The sequence below is a fragment of the Mytilus edulis genome, chromosome 8 (assembly GCF_963676685.1).
Source record: "Mytilus edulis chromosome 8, xbMytEdul2.2, whole genome shotgun sequence".
NCBI lineage: Eukaryota > Metazoa > Mollusca > Bivalvia > Mytilida > Mytilidae > Mytilus > Mytilus edulis.
The window spans coordinates 28240313-28255242 of NC_092351.1; the positions used below are offsets into that span (position 1 = coordinate 28240313).

General features: G+C 33.8%; 1 protein-coding gene and 1 long non-coding RNA gene across 25 annotated transcripts in view; both read right to left on the bottom strand.

Moving 5' to 3' along the window:
* LOC139485267 (neurobeachin-like) overlaps positions 1-14930 on the bottom strand; it is a 213792-nt gene that overhangs the window by 144593 nt on the left and 54269 nt on the right. The gene's annotated exons all lie outside the window — the stretch shown is intronic.
* Positions 11900-14447, bottom strand: LOC139485269 (uncharacterized). Its single transcript, XR_011655286.1, has 2 exons — positions 14186-14447; positions 11900-12100 (listed from the first exon to the last, which is right to left on the bottom strand). It is a non-coding gene; the product is annotated as an uncharacterized lncRNA (long non-coding RNA).

The window sequence follows — 14930 nt, forward strand, 5'->3', positions numbered from 1 at the left end:
ACTTTCGTGATTGCAGATTGCAGTTTATTTTACAGTTATTGCTGACGTCAGCGAGTTATGGATTGTAGTACCAGACAAACACTTGCTATGAAGGATTCTCCTGACAAATAACCAGTTTATGAGAAGTTGTTAGTTGAAGTTTTAACTGAAGTTTTAACAAGACCAAAATAGATAATGGGTCCGTAAAACTAGGATTATTTCTACCCCCACCTCCACAACCAGTGATTATAAGAGCAACTAAAAATTCGTTGGACAGCGATAAAATTATATATACTAGTATTCGGAATGATATGGTAAAATACTACTGATATATTTATTCCGATAAATGGACCAAATGTGGACAGGGTAGAAACCCAAAACAACAACTCAGTTTCACCACTGAAATGACCTTGGTCCTACTTTTTGTCTAATTGAAGTAATTTTCGTCACATTACGTGTCACAATAATTTTATGATCCATCAACGTTCTTGTTGTCATCACAGTTAACATATTCTCTTCATTTTTGACGGGACCACATAAGAAACAATCGTAAATCATTAATATGCGATATAAAAATGACAATATACATATCTATCTGCTCAACAAATCAATTTAAAGATGATCATTTTGAATATATAATCATTGTTGTATCTACCGATATCCTTCGCTATTGGTTAATTTAATGAATATTAAAGGTCGTGGATATACGATGCCTTATACTTAAATAATGCCATATTAATTACATTTTTCATTTGTCAAATTTGTGCCGCTGCATGTATGCAATGATCTGACCTAGCAAGTTTATTATGAAGTTTATTATCATCGACAAATGGTCGATTTTGTAAATGTTTGTCACTTTTTCAAATTAGATCAAATCTCCAAAGTTTAGCTTTTTTGGAAAGAAAAAAAAACACAGATATGAAGAAACACCTATTTAAAACTTTGATACCTACATATATTCAATTGAACAACCGACATTCCTAAGAGTAATGTTGCGCACCCTTTTGTCTTATCTACTTAATTGCCAAACTCCGGACAGTGATCGTTTCCGTTCCGGAACTATTTTCCTTTATTCCATCCATTAGTGATCATTAGTGTAGGGAAAACGGTAGTATTTATTTTCCCATAGGCGACAATACTAACATTTCTTAAATTTCATGTACTTTAAAACAAGAACTCTATGCCTCTGATCACCCACAGCTGAGGTACATTCACTATACATCTCTAAAACAACATTGGAATATGGGCATGACCAACTTCCAATGAAACCGGCAAGTGAAGTTTGGGGGTACCGGATATTTACATTTTTTCTGTACGCAGTGAATGGGAAAAATACAAACTTTTTAAAAATTCAACAAAAATTCATTCTTACTTGTATTTAATTTATTAGTATAATTTTGTATGCTTCAATTATCCTCTAATCAGGAAATAATTCAATTCATTACATATAATATACATGTGTCCAATCAAATCACACTAAGTTTGTCTTCCTTTCACCTGTCTTGGGTACACAAAAGAGCAACCTAATGCCGTGAAAGTAAATACTACCGTTTTCCCTGTAGAGTAGTATGCGGACCCGTATTCGGATCGGAACTGGAACTGCCGGGGAGTTTGCCTAATTGCAGGCATGTCAGTGTAACCGGTAATATTGAAATCAGTGCACACGTTGAAATGTTGTCTGCTCTATTGTTTATGATTGAATTTTATCTTGAAGTTCTTTAAGAAGGACTTATGTATTACTATAAGTAGTACATCAGCTTCACATCATCAATGATTTTAAATGATCCATGACAGTAATGTCAAGGTCAGATGAACCCTGTCGAATATAAATGTATACCTTACAACCGCCATTCAATATACAGTTGCTATAATACATTGTAATAGCTGGAACAAGAGTGCACACGCTGAAATGCATCGCCTGTTATTACTTATTATAATTGAATTTTAAATACAAAGAATAAAAGTTAAACATTAAATTGCTTATTATTATCTGAGAAAGAGACAATTACAAAAAAGTAACATTTACCATTGACGGTCAAGGTTAGACGAACACTGTCCGACAGACATGTTCATGAACACAACAATCATTGCATAAACCAATTATAGTTGACATGTTGCTTATAGTATTTGAGAAACAGATCAAACATAAAAACATTGGTAATTGGACCAAAAAATGGGGCCAAGATCAGATGAAATCTGCCAGTCAGATATGTACAACGTCCTTCCAATCATTCCTTACACCAAACATAGTTCACATATTGCTTGAAAGTGTCCGAGATGCAGACCATGTAAGGATCAACTATATCGAATAAAGTTATTCTATTACTCATAATTAGTATAATACGGTAATGAGTATTTCACATAACAAAACGAATTATAGTTTAAAAATTTAAACAAATAGTTTAGTCACCGCTGGCTTATTACCCGTATGTCTCGCAAGCTAGACAAAGTTCTCTTTTATCGCAGACGAGACAAACATCCCTACAAACTGCAGTATTTTAGCGGTCCCTTTGCAGCGAAATATAGTTGAATGTCCCTCTGGTATCTGTCGTCCCTCTTTTGGTGTCTAAAAAACTACCAAACCATAGCAATTTTACGCTGACAAATGAACTATGAAAAATATGCAAAGGTCAGATGAACCATGTCAGACAAACATTTGCAACTCACAAGCATTCTGTCGACCGCATATAGTTGATCTATTGCGTATTGCATGTGAGAAACGGACCTCATCACTAAAACTGTACGCCTCTCACTATACCATGAACTGAGGAAAAGGTAATGTGACATGTATTCCTTCCCATGACAACTAGAAAAATTGCACTAAATAGAAAAATGTCAATTTGTAAGCAATCACTGAACAGTGATAACTATATATAGGTTAAGGACAACGGATATATGCCACACGGAGTGGGTATACAAGATATCGTACATAAGAGATGTCTTACGCCGCCATCGCTGTAGAAAGAAAGAAAAAAACATGTTGACCAATGAATCATCCAAAATTAGTTCAAATGAGAAGGTATAATACTTCCATGGATCAATTAACGACATCGTAAGCGCTCACCAATGAACCATGTACATGCGGTCCAGGCAAGACGAACCCTGTCAGACGGAAAACCATGAAACTAAATAGTTAAGGTCCGATGATCCCTGGCTGACATCTTAAAATCATTGTATACCCTAAATTATGTTGACCATTGCTCATAGTATATGTAACACTGACAAAACCATGAAATCATTGACCAATGAACCATGAAAATAAGGCCAGGTAATATAAAACCTGCCAGACAGGCATGAACACCTAACAAGTATTCATACACGAAATATAGTGGCCCTATAAACTGGTGTGCTAGTGGTAGTGTTACCACAGGGATTTGATATGCGTTTAGTGCAGGGGAATCGAAGACTCTACTCTGCCGCTGGCTAGCTTACATGTACTTGTAGTTGAAAGAGAAAGTCGAGCGCATCAGTTTTTCTTGTCAGTCTTAGACCTCTACAGTACCTTCCAGCGACAACCCACGGTAACTTGGGTTTAGTATCCTAGGCTAAACTGCAGAGGATCTTGGAGTAGCAAGGACCCCAGAGATGCAGCGTGTAGGCCCACCGGTGTGTGGATATGCCACAACACTCAGCAACATTACCCCAGCTATGGGTAAATAGTCACCCAGATATGGGTTTTAAGCTAGGTAAGGCAACTTGTCTAGGAAGAGAAAACTCTAAACAAACTGGGTAGCTCATCGCTCATCAGCCCAGCAAGACAACTGATATAGAGGACGGGAACCTCAATGACAAACCCCTGGCCCTCCAAGTTGGGGGTTAAACATGAGACTAATAACCTCATATTATAAAATAAAAGAGTATTACAGAAATCAACACAAAATATCAACAAACAGTAGGTATTCATAGGACGACGGGCTGCACAGGTAGCAATATGATTGTTCAAAGAGAAAGCCAAACTCGGGAGGACTTGGACAGGAACCGGAATCTCATGGATCCAAAAAAAGACCATTAAGATTGGCAATTTGAATATGAGAACTGTTTTCCATGTCTCAAAAAACTGCGCGTCATAAGATAGATGGAAAGGTACAAACTAGGAATATTAGGCATCAGTGAATGCAGGTGGACAGAGTTAGGAAAAATAATCACACAGGGTCATACCATCATATACTCCGACAGAAACGACAACCAACATACTGTAGGAGTTGTAATAATTATAAATAAGGAATGTACAAAGAGCTTGATAGAATTTAAACCTATAAACGAGCGATTGATCAGAGCTCGCTTTCAATCCAGCTATGCCAAGACAACAATTACCGTATTCAGTGTTACTCGCCTACGAACAATATCGATGCGGAAGAAAAAATAAAAGTTGTTTATTATGAAGCTCTTCGGGCCCAAATTAGCAAAACACCACAACATGATGTCCTTCTTATTATAGGAGACCAAAATGATAAGGTTGGGAAAGTAAATACAGAACACGAAAGAGCTATGGGAAAAAGTCATGGCGTAATGAATGAGAATGGAGAGATACTGGCAAATATGTGTTCAACTAATGAAGTAATTAGAGGAACCCTAGCTATTTAAGCATAAAGACATAAACAAAATTACATGGAATTCTCCAAACCACAGTGGAAAAATCAGATTAACCACATTATCATAAATGTCAAATGGAGACGTTTATTACTCGATACCCGACCATTTAGAGGAGCAGATGTGAACAGCGACAATCATTTGGTTATAGCTAAACTCCAACTGAAGCTGAAAAAGGTACAAGACAATAACAAACCTGTGAGAAAGATCATCAATGTCAACCGTCTGAAAGAACCTGAAATCAAACAAAAGTTTGTCATTGAACTCAGAATCAGATTTCGAGCTTTAGAAGATCTTGAACTCTGAAGACAGTTCCATAGAAAAGAAATTGGAAAACATCGAAGAGGTGTACCAAAGCACATGTGAAAAGCGCATTAGCTTCCGAAGGAGCAGCAATACACGATGGTTGACTTAAAGAAAAGGTCCTCAGCACTAGAGCATATATATTAAAAGAACAAACCCAGAAAAAATATGCAGAGAAAGATAAGGAGGTAAAGAAAAGAGCTAGATAAGACAAAAGGAACCATCTGGAGGAACGAGCTTAAGTAGCAGAAAAGGCTGCCGCAAAAGGTGACTGAAGTTCAGTCTACAAGATCACAAAAGAATTATGTGGACAATCCAAACAACCACCTCCAGTTAAAGACAAAAAAAAAAAAAATATCTTCACAACTGAAAAGGAACAGGCTGCACTGCACGTTGGGTAGAAAACATCAAATCTGTTTTAGAAAGACCAGAGCCAATAAACGAATTTCATGGAGCACCCTAACTTAAAGATCTAGATGTCAGCACCGACTCGCCATATAAAGAAGAAATAACAAAGGCGATTGAATCCATGAAATCAGGAAAAGCAGCAGGTATAGATGGACTTCAAGCTGATTTACTGATCTACTGAAAGCTGACATCAACACAGCAAGTCATACTAACTGGTCTCTTCAAAGACATATGGGAAGAAAATAAAGCCACAGAAGACTGGGCAAAACTTCTTATCATTAAACTAACGAAAAAAAGTGATCTTGGGAATCGTGACAACTGGAGAGGGATAACAAACTTTAAATCCCAAATAAAGTTTTTTTGCAGAATACTGTTAAACAGGACAGACTCTGAACTGGATGACAGGTTGAGACAGGAACAAGCTTGGTTTAGAAAAGGGAAATGATGCATTGGTCAGATATTTGCTCTAAAGAACATCATTGAGCTTTGTATATAATGGAAGATACCTCTATATATCAACTTTATCGATTACAAGAAAGCATTCGACAGTTTACACAGAGAGCTCGAGACTCTTTAGACAATCCTTATATCATAAGGTAAACCACACAAGATTGTAACACTTTGTATAACAACTTTGAATGTGCTGTGATAGTTAACAACAAGGAAACTGACTGGTTTGAAGAGAAATCTGGGGTACGACAGGGCTGCATCCTCTCACTCATCATTCCTGGTTGCCATTGACTGGGTGATGAGGAAGACCACCAGTGATAAAACAAATGCATCACATGGTCAATGTTTATAATCCTAGAGGAACTTGACTTTACTAATGATATATAGCACTCCGTTCATCCAAACAAGACAATATGCAGGAAAAGACAAATCGGCTCAACCATTTTGCAAGCCAAATTGGACTAGAATTGAAGACTCAAGATATGCGACTTTTAAACACAACATCAAACTTAAAGACTAAACGCTGAGGGCACAGAAATCCAACAAACAGACAAATTTACTTAACCTGGAACTGTGGTTCGTAAAAAAGATCTAACAAAAAAAGACATTAAATTTAGGCTAGCCAAGATCTGCCTTTCAACGACTACGACCTATTTGGAAGTCCAAACAATACAACAGGAAAACAAAGATAGGACTACTAGTATATATAACAGTACTGTTAAATATGTCCTTCTGTATGGAATTGACTGCTCGAGAGTAACGACAACAGATATGAGATCGCTCTTAATTTTCCACCACAATTATCTGAGGCGAATAGTCATATGCAAAATCTTTTGTTCAAACCGTATTTCAAATGAACATCTCCTTGAAATAACTTAGTCCACATGTGTCCTGAAAGAAATACAACAGAAACGTTTCAGATGGCCGGGGCATGTTCCAAGGATGCCTGTATCCAAAAACACCAGGATAGCTCTTAGATGGACACCCCAGGAGAAGACCAAAACCTCCTGGCGTCGAACAAATGAAGCAGAACTGATGGAGTTTGGCATGACCAGGGGAGAAACAGAAACAAACGCTAAAGACAGAACTGGTTGGCGAAAACTTGTGACCTTATGCTTCACCAGGAGCGAAGATGATGGGTAGTTATGACAGTTGTTTTCCATTCGTTTGATGTGTTTCATCATTTGATTTTGCCTTTGATTAGGGACTTTCTGTTTTGAATTTTCCTCGGAAGTTCAGTATTTTTGTGATTTTACTTTTTAATACCATAAAAACACTGTTTAATGAACCATGAGATCGAGGTAAGATGAAAACTACCAGATAGACATATACACACAACAATTATATCATACACCAAATATAGTTGATTTTGTACTTATTTTTACTGAGAAACCGACCTAATGATAGACATGTCTACAATGCCCAATGAATCATAAAAAATAGGTCAAGTTAAGATGAAATCAGTCAATTGTTTATATCATCTAAGGTACGTACTCAAGTTCACTGGGATGTCTGAGATGAAAATAAACTAATCATAAACCAGGACTGAAATTTTATATTTACGCCAGACGCGCGTTTCGTCTACAAAAGACTCATCAGTGACGCTCGAATAAAAAAATGCTGAAAAGTTCAAATAAAGTACGAAGTTGAAGAGCATTGAGGACCAAAAATTCCTAAAGGTTTTGCCAAATACAGCTAAGGTAATCTATTCCTGATGTTTAAAGGCTTGGTATTTCAAAAAATCAAGTTTTGTTAAAAGTCAATTTATAATTACTAACATATCAATGATAACTCGTCAACACTCTTCTGGGCTGGTGATACCCTCGGGGAATTAAAACTTCAACAGCAGTGGCATCGATCCAGTAATAGTAAATAAACTCATCATAGATACCAGGACTGAAATTTTATATTTACGCCAGACGCGCGTTTCGTCTACAAAAGACTCATCAATAACGCTCAAATCAAACCAGGTGAATTATAAGGCATAAGGTTATTACAAGTATATCTATAAGAAAAATTTAAGAAATATTTTGGCTTTGTGGTGTTGTACGATTTCCCCTTCATAAGAAAACAAAAAGTTAGCCAGGAGGGTGTACAATGAATACTCACAGGAATTCCGATTTGAAATATCAATCAACTAAACTCAACAAATGTGATGTACCGTTACGTTCATTCAATTATAAGTACCAACTGCAACCATTCCACAGAATGCATTTAATCTGTTACTACAAATGGGAAAATTACTTTTTAAAACTCATGAAAACTAAATTAACATTTAAACCAGACAATTGAAAAGTGACCACCATAGGGCAAGTTACTGTACATGTATAACTCAACATGAAATAACCGACCATTTCAGTTTTAATTCCAGTAACGGTAACCATTGGATTGGTCTGTAGCATAACCTGACACCTAAGGTATACTCTACAACAAAAGTTAGATACTTGTTGCAAAGTTTGGATGATACTTAGTCAATCTACAAACTACTAATGGACCATTGCATTGTGGAAACTAACCTTGTATGAGGCCGATACTACGATAAAACATGTTTCAATACAAGGCAAATAAAGGCAACAGTAGTACAAAAACAAATCCGGGTTACAAACTAAAACTGAGGGAAACGCATTAAATATAAGAGGAGAACAATGACATAACATTTAAATGTAACCCACACAGAAACGAACTAAACATATTAAGACAAACATTCAAGACAAGGGATGGAGTGAAGAAATCAAAATCATTAATTGCTGTTCATGTGACTTCTAATCACGTGATTTAAGTTAGTTCTTGCTTACCTGTGTTCTGTCTCTTCTATGCTGGTTACTTGTGGCCTTCATTAGCAGTTACCGTACAAGGATATAATTTGTATTGTTAAAGAAAGAGTTTGTTCAGAAGACTTTCTGGTACCCTAAATATTATACTTGAAATTTGTGCTAACTGTTTTCTTTTTATATTTGAATATATGGCCAATATTTTCTCATTCTTATCTATTCAAATTAAAAAGTTTTATTAGAAGCAACAGCCTAGGGAAACCCAAATTGTCATTTTGGCAAAAAATATGTCTTATGCTAGGCTGTTGATAATTTCAGGCATCCAATAATAAGAACTGGTATTGGTTGAGGCATGAACATATATATTGTCAGATATACTGGTCCAAGGCTGAGGTCATCAAAATTACAAAAGAGGATATCAAATGTATCATTTTCAAAAGTGGGACATCCATATTATTATGTTCTTTCTGTAAATTTCTGTTGATTGAATCAACCAACTGAAATTTACAGAAAGATCATTGTGTTGTAAAACAGTTTAGACCAGACCACATAAAATGACTTACTCCAATTTTCTGTCAAAATGAAACTGAAAATTAATACAAGTGATGTCAATGCAGTGCATTCTGAAATTATATAAACGCTCTAGTCACAATAATTAAAATGTATTTATTGTGGAAACGTCTAAATAAAATTTGGCAACAGGAAATTTGAAGGAAGCATTAAAAGTCACTGTTTTAACATCAATATTTCATGAACCACACATACTTAGTAGGTGTACAAGGTACTATGGGAAGTCACATAAAAGGGAGGTAACACAAGTATGTCAAATGGATGTCAACTTTGTAACACATCAAAGACAATTGTATTTGTTGACATAGCATAATGATTAGCATCTTGTAGGTTTCATTCATAATATCTTAGATGGACTGATAATTTATTGTTCCTCTAATTAATTTTATTACCATAATTTGAGTATTTATTTCTTACTTAATCATAATTAAAATGCTTAATTAATTTAAATTAAATGTAACTTTTTGTCTCTGTTATCCTCATATTTCATTATAACAGACAAGTTTTTGACTATAAGGTTTCAATTCATGACTAATTAAAGAATTAGTGCTTACAAATAAAGTTTAATAAATTCATGTATTCAGACGTTTACAGGTTTGCCTACAATAAGGAACTTTACAAACATTAATTTTACACAACAAATCTACTTCATCATATATACATGAATTCTCAACAGTTTATAATTGTACCTGGAGCATTTTTAAACAAGAATGCCCCATTCGCATTATCATTTTCCATGTTCAGTGAACTGTAAAATTGGGGTCAAAACTTTAATTTGGCATTTAAATTAGGAAGATCATATCATAGGGAACATGTGTACTAAGTTTCAAGTTGATTAAACTTAAACTTCATCAAAAACTAACTTGACCAAAAACTTTAACCTGAACTTCGCACTATCATTTTCTATGTTCAGTGGATCGTGAAATTGGGGTCAAAACTTTAATTTGGCATTAAAATTAGAAAGATCATATCATGGGGAACATGTGTACTAAGTTTAAAGTTGATTGGACTTCAACTTCATCAAAAAGTACCTTGACCAAAAACTTTAACCTGAAGCGGGACGAACAGACGCACAGACGAAGGAACGAACAGACGGACGGACAGACAGACCAGAAAACAAAATGCCCCTCTACTATCGTAGATCGTAGGTGGGGCATAAAAATCTTAATTCAAAGATGTTGAAATGGTAATTAACATTTAATATAAACCATTTTTCACTTCACTTGGTACTTATAATTAATATTATACCTCAATATCAATTGTGTCTACATTTATATCCCAGACTTTGAATGGTTCACAAATTTAGAAAATTGACATGAACAAAAAGAGATGTGGGGTATATATCAATAAGTCAGCAACCCCACAACCAAAACCAAAACAAAGGTTATATATCAGATGAGATATTAGAATCTACCAGCAAACAGCAAATCATGCATAGCCTATACAACTTTATTTAGTAAAATATAACCTCTATATCCTCACAATCCTTTTGTAATTTTAATTTTCATCCCAAAACAGTTCTGTTGGTAATTGACCTTTGCCTTCACTGTGTGTTTTTAAATAATCATATCATGGCGTATCAAGGCATTCTCATAGTGGTTAAGAATATACAAGTATAGGGTAAACAATAAGTTGATGAGCTTTAAAACATGCTCACATGAAGCTTGCTACAGTTAACAGACAATGATAGACGAAAAACGCTAACCTTTGGATCAAGTGAGCTAAAAACTAACAGCCGTATTGCTGTATTATCTATACTGTAAATTCATTTATTCATGGATATAAATTTTCGTGGACGGAGGGAAAAGTGTATTTCCTAAGAATTTGATTTCATGGCGTTTTCCTACCTCTGCATTCAAGCCTACCAAAAATTTGTAATAGTTGAACCTTTAAATTCATGGGTAAAATTGATATCCAACGAATTCACAAGAGATCTCAAATATTGAAATTTTTTTTAAATGATACTTTTGATTGAATATCCAAATCATATTACTATCTATTGGTAGTGTTTTATACCAAATTTAACAAGTCTTTTATTCTGTTAAATAAAGTTTGATGCTAAATTACAAAATAGTATTGGTATACAAGTAAGGTCTCTGATGGTCACAATCACTCTAATTAGTTATACATTAGAGTGTAATAAGTTTAATATAGCTTGCTGTCACTCAAAAATATTGACTTGTCATAACTATTTTTAACCAGTGAAGGTTTTATAAATCTACTTAGTATGCACTAGCTAGGTCTCTTCAAGAAAAAGAAGTTTATAAAGGATCAAATGTCAAGCTATGTCTTTGATTGTATTATGAATCATAACTGGCAGTTCCTGAGTATTGCTTGTTTGTTAATTTTTTGATAGGCATCTGGTGAATATACAGATTTTATTTATTCAAAACATTTGATTGGGTGTTCGTTCCTTATTGCTAATGGCATACATAGCAATTAAACATGTATTTGACTATGAAGAGTCTAAAATTCATATCCCTTTATGCTTCAGGTATATACTTCAATGCAAAGTACTAAAAAATTGCAGTTGTCTAATAGGAGTTCAATATATTTGTGATTTTACAGCACTTATACATATGGGGTCAAATGGTTGAGTCCAATGGTTTTTCTTGGTGAATTTTTGGGTTTTCTGCAATCCCTAGTGATTTCAATGAAACTTCCCATAATTTGGATTAAAAAAATGCCTGTCCTCAATAATATACTTTCAATGATAAATTTGTGTTTGCATAAACCTATTTAAAAAATGCTTTCAAGGAGAAAACTTTCAAATAAAAAAAAAACCATCACAGAGAGAAGGTGATTATAATCCCTATGCCATAACAATATTTGCCTTTTTGTAATTTTTATTTTTATCCCAAAAATGTTTTCTGTTGGTAATTGATCTATTCCTTCAACATGTGCTCTTAAATTAAAATATAACATTTGAAGACATTCTCATGACTGGATATAACATTGGACTCAAAACAGCAATCTGCTTTTCTTCCAATTTTGGCAACTTTACTTCATCTCATGATTATTTTTAATATCTGAAAAATAAAAAATGGACATGATATTAAACAATGTACTCCTGTATGAAAAGAAAACTGTCATCATTAACATTTGTTAATGATGGGACCCCCATCCTATAATTTTGAAATTCCAAACTACTCAAACCCTAAAATTGGCTTAGAAATAAACTAGTCACATTTTAAAGAAATTCAATCATAAGTTCATAACTAAGTTAGGATCTAGACATAGAGGTGCAAAACCTGCAAGTTTTTTGTAGCAACTTCTCTAGTCTTTCTGAATTTTCAACCATAACTGGTAAGGCTACCTGTGCTGTACAGGTAAAGCAGGTGTCAGAAAAAAATTATATCTATCTAGCACCTGTAATCATTTTTCAATAGCATCTAAGAATTTCAGGTATGTTTAATTTTAAAGTTCATGGCAAAATAATGTTACAAAGTTCTAAATCATAGTTTTTTACTTGTTAATTGAAATAAAAATTAAACTTTCAAACCTTAGCAGTTAATAGTCAAATAATTTTAAATAAATTTTTACAGGTAAATTCATGGTGCAGTTGTAAAACTGTAATGAAATAGTGGAAACGTAAATATGAATCCAAATACAGACTACTTACTAGTTTTGGTTCAAAACAACAAAAATAATGAGAGTCTTTTTTTCAAAGACAGAGCAAATGTCAGAATTTAAAAATATGAAGCAAGGGAGTTTTTAATCTTGATTTTTGAAATCAACCACTTTTAAAAAAACTTCACTTTGTGGCATAGGGGAAATAACTCAATTCTTTTAAAGTCTCTTGCTCAACATATTGTGATTATCTCCCATCTCTTTATTCTACTGATATGTTTATTCCAATCTGCCTAAAATCAAATTTTAAACTAAACTTCATTTGATTAGTTTGTTTTGGTGTGTAACATCTGAAGAAATTCAATTTCTGAGATCATTAATCTTCAAATCAAGTATTTCCCTTCAAAGGTTCAGTATATTTTTCTATGCATTATCAACATTGTTCAGAAAACTGCTATATATTTATAATAATAAACACTGGAAAAAACAAATCTAAAAGAGGAAAATGAATGATGCAATTGTTATCAAATTATTTTAATCATACCTGTCCTTTAATATCCTGATTATGTGGTGTGAAGGTTTACTCTTTATTCTTTACAAATAATAAGTCAGAGACATATTTCTTTGTACTGCAAGTTCATGAGCTAAAAGCAAAACATTGTGATTGAAAAGTACAAATTTGGTAAACAAACCAGTCAGCTTTTTTAGGATATTTTGAACTGTGTGTGTGCTAAGGCCCTTTTTTGCTATTTAAAAAGAAATGCTAACAAAACCATAAGGTATGTGCAAATTAAAGTGTAGGATCTTTCAATTTTTAAAAATATAAAAAATATTGATATTTACATAGATTTTACTAAAGAAAGACTGCAAAATTCAATTTTTTGATAAATAGGGACATAATTTGCACATTTTCACACATGCTTTTAAGCACATTCAAGATCAACAAACCTATTTACATGGCAGTGTTATCCATAAAAAGAAGTCATAAAATTTGCAGAAATTCAGGAATACCCAGTAAAAACATCCCCAATTCAGGATTTACTTATATGTCAAACTGGAATGGACACATTATTTTCATGAGAATTTTGGGATTTGGAAATGACCACCTAGAGAGACATCACTTACATTTTCAGTGTACAAAAAAGCATTTCTCATCCAACAAACATCAATGGGAATTTAAAATGCCTACCCTGGGTTACATATTTGTACTTAATGGAAAAATTCTTAAAATTTATTCATTTACAAAAAAAAGATAATTGAAAAATTATCTGAACTGAAATCTATTTTTAAAATGTCACATACTGACATGTTAGGGCTGTCCCATAAAAAACATACATGGTACCCAGGGAAGGCACTTTAAAAACACAGTGACCACCCATAATGGCAAATTTAGGGTCCTGCATACATTTAAAGGCCATTAAACACAATATTTCACACCCACCCACAGATGCAAATTTAAGTTGCCTTCCCTTGGTCCAATGTATATTTTTATGGAACAGCCCTTATCAATTTTTATGAAAATTGCTCATGTAAAAATAGCATACCTAGCATAAATTGTCTTTAGTATTATTTGGATAAATATATAAACGTCTAAGATCCATGTTCTTTGTAAGCTCTGCTAGTAGTCTTCTTTTCTTTAAACTTCTCAACAGATAATTCATCATCTGGATACTGTGCCAATAATGATCAAATCTTTCTACTATGTTCAAAACTTCTGTTTAAGCTATCTTGCAGAGTATAACTTCTGTTTTATCCATCTCCCCAAGTCTAACTTCTGTTCTCAATATCTTGTGTGGTGTCTTCTTTCTGAAACATAAAACTAGAACTCCCCTGGGTGTAAACCAGGACAAAATCATATATGGTAATTACTGAGCTGAAAGTGAAGATGAAACTGATTAGATATAGTATCTACAGATGAAGTGGAAATTTATTGTCATTCCATCAACAGGAGTGAGCAGTAGATCAAATCATCATGGATTTTATATGTATGCAATACTTACTAAGAAAATTACACACATATAAAACTCATGACCACTTACAGTGACTGAACTAGTTTAATCTGAATTAGAATAATAATTTGGAGTTTTCAGATTCTAAAATAATTTATCAATTTTGCAGTTGCAACTCTGTCGGTAACACAATGTGGTTGCTTCAGATTTGAAGAAAAACATGACGTTTTTGTAGTAGACTGTTCATTGTCATTAGTATACCTACACTATCAACAGCAACCTGAAATAGGAGTGAACATTCTACACAAAGACATCATATTCTTCAAAGGGAAGCAACAAC